This window comes from Rattus norvegicus, chromosome 3 (genome assembly GCF_036323735.1).
Source record: "Rattus norvegicus strain BN/NHsdMcwi chromosome 3, GRCr8, whole genome shotgun sequence".
Lineage (NCBI taxonomy): Eukaryota > Metazoa > Chordata > Mammalia > Rodentia > Muridae > Rattus > Rattus norvegicus.
This window is the reverse complement of record NC_086021.1, coordinates 135,342,142-135,351,658: the sequence shown is the minus strand read 5'-3', so window position 1 is coordinate 135,351,658 and position 9,517 is coordinate 135,342,142. Positions and strand designations below refer to the sequence as shown.

At 48.4% G+C, this 9,517-nt stretch overlaps 1 long non-coding RNA gene across 2 annotated transcripts; it reads right to left on the bottom strand.

The window, feature by feature from the left end:
* Nucleotides 1–753: 753 nt before the first annotated feature.
* On the bottom strand, nt 754–7,040 carry LOC134486436 (uncharacterized). Of its 2 annotated transcripts, XR_010065370.1 has the most exons (3): nt 4,295–7,040; nt 1,793–1,879; nt 754–884 (listed from the first exon to the last, which is right to left on the bottom strand). It is a non-coding gene; the product is annotated as an uncharacterized LOC134486436 (long non-coding RNA). The 2 variants fall into 2 exon arrangements; XR_010065369.1 differs by having other exon boundaries at nt 1,793–7,040.
* Nucleotides 7,041–9,517: the final 2,477 nt, after the last annotated feature.

The following is a 9,517-nucleotide window of genomic DNA, read 5'->3' as shown; positions in this document are numbered from 1 at the left end:
AGGAAGGGAGGGAGGGAGGGAGGGGGAGAGGGAGGGAAGGAAAAAGAAAGCCATGTGGTCCAGGTGTTCATATCCTGGGCATCTACACAAAGAGCTTTCACTATACCACAGAGATATCTGTGTCTACTACTGTACTATTCACAGTTGCAAGAAAATGGAACCAGCCTCAATACCCATCAACAGAGGAGCAGATAATGAAAAGGTGACATGTGTACAAAACAGAATTTTACTTGGCTGTCAAGAAAAATAAAATTATGAAATCTGTAAGAAAGTGGTTGCAACTAGAAAGAATTATATTGTCAAGAGAGGAGCATAAATAAAGCGGCAGTTCAGGCAATAGAGGGAGTCTCAGAATTATCCGTCTCAAATGGATCCCATGTTCTCTCTCCTATGTGAATTCTAATTTTTAATGTGTGCATGTGTGTAATAAGAGATGTGTGTATGTGTGTAACAAGAGATATAAACTATCAAAGTAGTTAGGGGACCATGAGAAGGGAAGGCAAAGGTCACATGTAACAAGAGAAGTGAAAAGAGGTTACTGACTGTGCAGGGAGGGTGTGGGGCTTGGAATTCAGAAAGAGTGTGGTGCAAGGGGGTGCAGGGAGGGTATGGGGCATGGGATTCAGGAAGGGTGTGGTGCATGGGGATGCAGGGAGGGTGTGGGGCTCGGGGTTGCAGAGAGGGTGTGGAAAGCGTGGGAAGAGGAATAACAAAACAAATTATGTTTGAAAATGCAGTAGTGAAACTTAACTCTTTGTAACCCAGTAAACAAGTTTTTAACTGAAAAATAAAACCAAATGTTTGTCCTCAGTGTTTGAGACTTCAATAGTTCTAATCCTCGACATGCATTCTGTAGGATTTCTGTTCATGCGGGGTTGGGTTTCCTGTGTAAAAGAAAATAAAAGGTAGACATGGTTTCTCTGCGTAACACATCTGGATAACCCTCCAGAAATGCCTTCTGAGTGTGGGTCTAGCATCTGCCTTAACAGATAGGGATACGGAAGCAGAGATAGGATTGTAGTGTCACAGCTTTGAGACCCCGACAGTGGGCAAGAATCCTCCTCCCTCTCCTTCTTCTTTATAGTTCTGGGGATTGACCCAGGACCTCATGAACGTTGGGCAAGGGCCCTACCACTAAGCTGTGCCTCTCCACTCCCTTTTGGGACATGGTCTTGCTAAGTTGTCCATGAGGCCTTGAACCCCAGACCCTTCTACCTGGTCTGCTGAGTAGCATCTGGCAAGACAGGCGTGAGCTATCAGCTGCCTTTACAGCTCCAGCTTGCTGGCCTTTTGAGTCTGGGTGTGCCTGGCAGCTTGCTTAAAGTAACAAAGGGTTCTGCCTCTTGTCTGTCCAGTGGCTTTTTTGTGTCCCCCATCAAAAACTCTATAAGACAATCAGGGCTGTGAGTAGGATGGTGTACTGTGACAACCGACTTGCAGGGTGCACTGGGGACTCTTCTCAGCTCCTCATCGGGTCCAGACCACTGTGGCAGTCCTGGGAATAGACTCCCACTTCCCCTATAGCCTGTTTGCCAGCTTCTGGTTTGGCCAATGATTTCTGAGTCATCAGTGTGGGGAATATCCGAAGTGAGCGGAACTGATCAATTACGCCCATTAGACAGCTTGGGGAGGGTGAGCAGCTCAGTGCCACTCACAAGGCACTTTCTGAGCCAGGCATTTTGGGATGCTTCTAAGTTAACACTTCTGTGGCTATCTGGGGCAGGACCCTGACTCATCCCACGGATCTCACTAGAAGAAGATTTTGATATCCTGGATAGCAGAGATGTGGTACCTGGTCTCCTTGCCATTGTGATTACGTGTGGGAGCTGGCAGCCTAGTGTGACCTTCCTTTCTGTTCCCAGTCATGGTGTGAGTGTCCCTGCAGAGACCAGAACAGAAATGGCATCAGGCTTGGAGGAACCTCCTAAAGTAAGCAGGGAGCTGGTCTGTGGGTGGGAGGCTTGGTCTACGCAGGGGGCCAGAGTGTACAAACACTTGATGACATATGAATCCCAGGATGCATGAACCCTTAGCATTTGGAACAACATCCTGAAAGACCCCCGAGTGGGGAGGCCCTCACTCAAGTCTCGGGATGACTCGACCCCCCAAGAGCTCATGTAAGACCGTCCTTGCTGTAATCACATGAGGTTTATAGATAGGAACCAGTGCACTGGGGTCGAGACTCATATCCCACACAGCAGCAGAGGAGTTCAACCCCGAACTCAATTTTGGGGCTCATTTTATAGAGAAAATCACTCAGGAGGGAAGCAGTAGGCACGTAACAATTTCATTGGCTCATTCAAATTGGCACACTCTATCTATAACACAAGTTTAATCAACTTACCTAAGCAAACTATTTCCCTGCTCTTGTCTTTCTCAGAACTACTGAACCAGCCCTAATCTGGGCCAGATGGACTTGTGGTTAGCCTATTTCTTGGAACAGGAGGCCATGTCCCCCAGGCTGGGTACGAGTCGGTCTCTGAGTGCTTGTAGTGGAGTTAACAAAAAAATTTTAATTTTTACAATCCCATCCCCATTTTCTTAGGTTTCCCAGAGATACAGCACCCCAAAGTCAGCAGAAACACACAATAGTATTGCTTCACAATAATGCTATTTCTACTTCCCTATCACCTTTGTCTAGTTTCCCCTTTTTAAATTAAACAAACACGGGTCCTTGCTGCCCAGGGTTTTTGGAACCATCGGTGAGTAGGAAGGAGAAATTCCAGTAGAAGGGGCTGTGCTTGTGAAGGGAGGTTGGAGCATCTGGGGGTGGCTTCTCCGGAGCTGTCCTGGATGTACATTTTGAGTAACACCTGGACTTGACAAGATGCTGAAACGTGCACACACACACACACACACGCATGCATGCACACACACACACACACATACAGGCACACACACAGGCACACACGCACGCACACACACATATTAGAAGCATAAAGTTAAATAGTATGGGAGAAAATTTTTTTCTTACAGGTAGGGAGTGGGAGACAGAGAGAAATTGGGTAAAGGAGTTGTAGATAAACCTGATCGAAATACGTTGCATAAAATTTGCAAAAAAAATAATTTTCAAAAATTTTGAAGGTTTACTTTACTTGAAATACAAGTTTTTCTACACCCTGCTCTGCTGTCTCCTGGGTGATGAGCCTCCTGTGTCTGTTGACTTCTATATGAGTAAAGTGGACTCAGGCTCCATATAAGAAGCAACTGTTTGGATAGGAATGGTGGGCAGGAGAAAGGGGAACTGACATTTCCCAGGAAACCCTGGAAGGCCAGGACCCTAGACATTTTTTCCCCTTGAGTTTAGGAGAGAAGGTGATTTGGGAGGAAGGTGGTGGGTTCTGGAATGTTGATACAGAGGTACAGGTAGGGGTGGGTCTAAGCCACACTTGTAAAACCATAACCAGGTCTTCCCTTGGGGGAAACTCCCCAGACAGGGTGGGTTGGTCTGTCACCCTCCTGGGCTAGGTTTGTTTTTTATACACCCATGAGGAGCAGTGCCTCTCTCTGGGAGCCTTCCCCATCATCCACGTAGGGCGGTGGTGAGGTCTCTCCCTTCCTTTCAAGGATCAGCTACCTGATCATAAGTCAACACCCCAGGGCAGGGGCGGGGAGAATTCTTCCTCTTCCTCAGGCCCTACAAAGGATGAAGGCATGCCACACTCTGTGTCATGGGTGGTAGATTTAGGGATCCAGCAGTGCCCATCTGTGGAGCCCAAGCATCACTGGCTTCCCCAAAGCCCATCCATATGTGGATCTCTCCCCTCGTGCCCTTCTGTCTGGGTTCCTTGGTTTTGAGTAAGTGCCCATTTGCTGAAGCCCTGGACCAGGCCCCCAGCTGAGCATATACAGTCCACGCATCCCTGCGGTATCTTGTCAGCTTAGCTTGTCTGAGGCTTCACCATGATTTCTGATCTCATGATGTTCCTGATCTCTAGGGCCAAAGTCAGGGACCTCTGTGCTGGTACCATCCCTTTTCTCGGCCCCCTTCCTTGTTTTTCATTGTTCCCTTCTTTCCTTCCTTCCTTCTTTCCTCCTTCATTTCCTCCTTCCTTTCTTTAAGAAAGATTCTCAGATAGCCCAGGCTGGCCTCACACTCAATATGACTAAGATTGACATAGGATGACCTTGAACTCCTAATGCTCTAGCCTCTGCCTTCTAAGTGCCCGGATGAAATGTGTATGCTATTATACCTAGTTTATACAGTGTCTCAGTTAGGGCTTTACTGCTGTGAACAGACACCATGACCAATGCAAGTCTTATAGAGGACAACATTTAATTGGGGCTGGCTTACAGGTCCAGAGGTTCAGTCCATCATCATCAAGGCGGGAGCATGGCGGTGTCCAGGCAGGCATGGTGCAGGAGCTGAAAATTCTATATCTTTATCTAAAGGCTGCTAGCAGAATACTGACTTCCAGGCAGTTAGGATAGGGTCTTAAAGTCCACACCCATGGTGACCCACCTACTCCAACAAGACCACACCTCTAAATAGTGCCACGCCCTTGGCCAAGTATATTCAAACCATGACATACAGTGCTAGAGATTGAGCCCAGGGCTTCGTGCATGTGAGCCAAAAGCTGACCAATTAGGCTACATCCCCAGCATGTGCTTGCCAATCTCCCAAAGCCTTTAGTTCTATTCCAAGTACATCAGCACTGGCCAGCCATTCCAGGGACGGGAGAAGCATTGCTACTTGACACCACTCTGCTCCCTCAGAGGAGTCCACACTGGCCTTGGAAAGGGCTTCAAGATCAACCACACACGCATACCCTGATGGAAGGTATGATGGATGGCTTCACCATCTTAGTTACGGTATCTCTAGCTGTGAAGAGATACTATGACCACGGCGACTCTTACAGTTTAATTGGGGAAAACATTTAACTGGGGCTGGATTAAAGTTCAGAGGTTTACTCCATTATCATCCATGGCAGGAAACATGGCAGCACACAGGCAGACATGGTGCTGGAGAAGGAACTGAGGGTTTTATATCTGGATCGGCAGGCAGCAGGAAGAGAATACCACACTAGGTCTGGCTTGAGCATCTGAGACCCCAAAGCCCACCCCCAGTGACACACTTTACTCCAACAAGGCCACACTCTCAGTAGTGCCAGTTCCTATGAGTCTATGGGGATCATGTAAATTCAAACCACCATATCCTCATCACCACCACAGCACCCACCACCACCACAGCCACCTGTCTATCCAGCCTGGCTCCCTAGGCTCCCACAGCTTGAAGATGGTGCTCGAGGAATTTGCTTGAGGCCGATTGAATGGACATGTTCCTCCGTTGGTATAAAAGGTTGGAGAACTACTCTCACCTCTATGTGAGTTCTAAGAAACAATTTGTAGAAATGAAAATAGTTACTCCGAATGGGAAGAATCAGGGAGTGTTAGTCAAACGTTCTCTTTTCTGTTTCTCTAAGTATAGGTCTATCTTTTCCTTCAAAAGAAAACAGGAATGCTAAGAAGATCTACAGTTGGAGAGTATCCACTGCGACACTCAATGGCAAGATGTACAGAGATTTCTCCTTCCTTCCCAGTCCTTCATGAGGGAGTCTGTGCGTGCGTGCGTGCGTGCGTGCGTGCGTGCGTGCGTGCGTGCGTGCGTGCGTGCGTGCGTGCGTGCGTGCGTGCGTGCGTGCGTGCGTGCATGTCCTCTGCCAACCCCAGGGCGGGGTGGCCAATGGAGGTAGCCTCAGGTAGAAGACTGAGTTTCAGAAAAACTCAAAGCCTAGGTCATTCCAGGAGCACATGCTAAATTTTAGCATTTACCCAGCAAGTGTCTCGCCCTGCAAAAATGCCGTGTGCAACCAAGGTCGTCTGAGAGCTATTGCAAATTCTCTCAACGAAAGGGACCCTGATGTTTCCTGAGGTTTTGACAAACTCTGGCTGCTGAGCAGAGTTGCATCTGAGGTCCCTACCTAGGGTGGAGGGGATGGGCTCTGTCTAGGCAGAGGGGAAGTGAAGGATTCTTTCCCCTTGAAGGATCGAACAGATGGAGACAACTCACGCATGTGTCCTGCCTCCTCCCCCCAACCCTGGCTCTTTTCCTGCTCTGCCTTAGGGCCTCACCCTGCCAACAAGGATTAAAGATGTTCTGCCTTTGAATTCTCTGGCCACCACTCCCTTGTCCTTTCTCCTTCTTCAGGGCTCATCTGATTCGTCAAGTCCACACAGGCTTCTTACCCTCCCCTGCCTGTGTCAGTTTTCTAGGTCTCAGATTCAGTTCTATGGTGCCCCAGATTCCCATGGCTGAGTGTATTCTGTGTGCTCCCTCCAATCTCACTGTCTCCTTTCATGAGCTCTGAGCCCTGTGGTGTAAGTGGTAGCACTGTGACATCACCAAGAAACAGCCAGAGACCTGTGGCAGTTGGCCCCATGTGGAGAAGGAAGTTTTCCCCCTACTTGTCAAACTGTTGCCTACCCACTGAAGGGCACTTCCTCCCAAGAGTTGCACAAACCTAGGCCTGTATTGGCTCTGCTAATGGATACCCCTGGGACTCTCTGTACTCTGCACCCCACACTAAATACCTACATGCTGTGTCTGACTGATAGCTATCTCCTGCATCACAGGACAAGCTTAAAAAGGCAGGGGTCAACCTTGCTCCATGGGTTCCCTGTTCAGCAGCGCCAACTGACTTTTGGGCTGAGGGGGTATTGAGGTCTCTATCAGTTTGTTGCCACACCTGCTCCCACTGTGCAGGCAGCCCTCAACCCAGCCTTCTTGTAGAAGGACTGGTGGTGTATCACCCGTGCCATGTGTTGTGGTCTGAATCCTGGTCCTGTCCCTCATTGCATGCATGTTGAAGCTTGACCTCTCCCTGCCCCAGGTAACAGTAACAGGAAGTAAAAAGGTTGAACCAACTCATACACTACCCTTCATGGTTTACTCGACGGTGACCAGGAGGTATATTGTGCAGACCCACCCCGAAGAAGGTGGTAATCAAGTATCTGTGAGCATTCATGTCGTATACCTTTTGGATGCTACTCTCCAAGGGAACAGGGACTTTACTCAAATGTCCTCCACCCTTCATGCAGATTCTGACTCACCCAGACAATGCCAACTCCTGCCGTAGAAACCTGGTGACGGCTTCCTCAGAGGCGGAGGATCATGTCTCTCTGGTACTAGAAAATGTGGGCATAGAAGAAGCTAGGCAAGGCAAAAAGAAAAAAAATGGGTGAAGCCCTTGGTCCTTAGAGGCAGCTGAACACACAGCACCCTCTGGGTCCACCAAACCATAGCCTTCTAAGAACCAGCCACAACTTCCAGTCTTCGAGACGTGGATTTTGTGCAGCATCCCCAGAAGCAGTAGGTTCAGAGCCTTCTGGATCCAAGATGCCTACTGTTTAGCCTGGGCATATCATCACACACTGTGAGTCTGTGTGCTAGGGTAATGGCAGATGAAACAGCGCTAGATATTATGAAATATTATCCAAGCCAAGTGTCTACTCAATGCCGGATGATAATGCCAGCTCTCCTCACCTAGGCCAAGGCTTGGGACAGCCATGAAACCATCCACCCAGCAGGGGCCTTCGACCTTCACACCATGCATCAAAACCCGTAGCTGTGGGCAACTGTTGATAAAAGAAATCCTTGGGTTAAGGGCCCACTCAACGTAGCACCCTAATTTCAGGCCTGCAAAAAGCTTCTCTATCCTTGTGAGCATAATGACCTCCCAACTTCCTTGAGATCCTAAGGTGGAAATTGAAAGGTACAGAGCCCTACTGGTGGGTGAAGTGCTTCAGGGAACAAGTGCCTGGGGCCATGACTGAGATGACTAAGATTGAAGTTGGGAGACTGGGGGTGGTCTTTTGGGAGCATCGATCACAAGTGCCTACCTAAAGCTTTACAGGACAGCACCAGTCTGGGTTTGATGTTGAAGACCGCTCAGTGTGGACTCAGACAGCTGCCTTTCCCTTCTATAAAGCCACCATTAAACTGGAAGTTACCTTACTTGAAACCTCGAAACAAAATTGTACCTGCTATTGTTTGATGGCAGTTCCTGCCACACAAATATTTTCCTGAACATGCCCCTCTCCCCAGAGAGAGAGAGAGAGAGAGAGAGAGAGAGAGGTGACCTCTTCCTGATTCTAACTGTTGCTATGCTATGCAACAATTCTAACCTCTCAGTTCCTACCTTGGAGAGAGATACCATAGGCCACCATATAGTCTAACGAAAGGCCCAGACCCACCTTCGACAATCTTCTAGAGAGACTTGAGTGTTCTGCAGTGGATTATTGACTAGAGCTCATCGTCTTTATCTTTCTTGAACCCTAACTATGGCCCTGGATTTTTATAACTATGAGCCATCTGCAAGTGGCCCAGTGCAGCCTGGAAAAGCTCACTGGACGTGAACAGGACCTATCCACACAGCCAGGGAGCTTTGTATTCAAATGGGCCATTCTAATGCTTCCTTTGTAGCTCAGTTCAGACAAAGCTGAGCCCCCCTGTTCCTTACTTCCAATCCTTGGGCTAATACTTGGGGCCCTCTGTATTGGGGAAGATGACAGGTCGGACAGAACATGGTCAGGAAGGTGAGCATCAAGCAAAGGGCTCCAGGTGAGATGAGAGGGTCACCAAGATGGGGCAAATGTCCTTGACATTGGCCAAGATGACCACCTGATCCTCCCTCAGGACTTAGAGCCTCCCCCCTTTATCGTGTAGGGGCTGGGACTGCTGAACCTTCCTGAGTGAGCCAATACTTTCCCCTTAAGCCATGGGCTCAAATGTGAAGGACTTAGCAACCAAGGCTTGAAATAAGCAAAACCAAAGACTCTCAAAGCCAGGTAAACACACTGTATAGTCAACAGCACCCTTGTGGGGTTTTACAGTTAGTATGCACTCCCTTAGAAACTGCTAACCAACATCAACTGGATTTGCTAGTTGGTCATCTTGTATCTGTGGCCACTTTGCTTGGGAGTATCTCCATGAACTCCCTCCTTAGGAGGAAGAGGCACTCTCGGGATCCAGCAGGGCTAACAAGTTGTAAGTTGTCCAGGGTGAGGGAATAGGGGAAGGGGCCCTGAGGATCTCACAGTCCATCTTGTCTAGAGGTCTTGACCTGGGGACCTGGAGATTTGGCAGAGGCACTCACAGGTATCCAAAGCTGAAGATCTGGAGAGGCTCGCAGTAGAACAGAGGCTCTTCCTATTTCAAACCTCTGGTCCTTTCCCATGAGCAGTTGCTCTGAACAGCCAAGGCATGGGCATCGTGTCTTGCTTTTGAAAAATATGTCCAGACATGTACTTCTTGTAGGAAATGGAGTAAGACTGTGCAGAGAGGAAGTGGGAGGGACCCTATACACACAAGAGGGAGATCCTAAACAGTAGACCAGCTGGGGTAGGTGGAGGTCAAGTTCAGAATCTGAGCTGGAGGTTAAGAAAGACAATTCCCCTCTCAACTAGGGGGAGTTTAGCCTTAGGGTATTTTTTAAAGTATTGGTGTGATAAAAATAGAAGTTGCTGGAGTGTGATACTTGTTTAAAAATAAAGGCAAAAATAAAACGTTAAAGTTGTG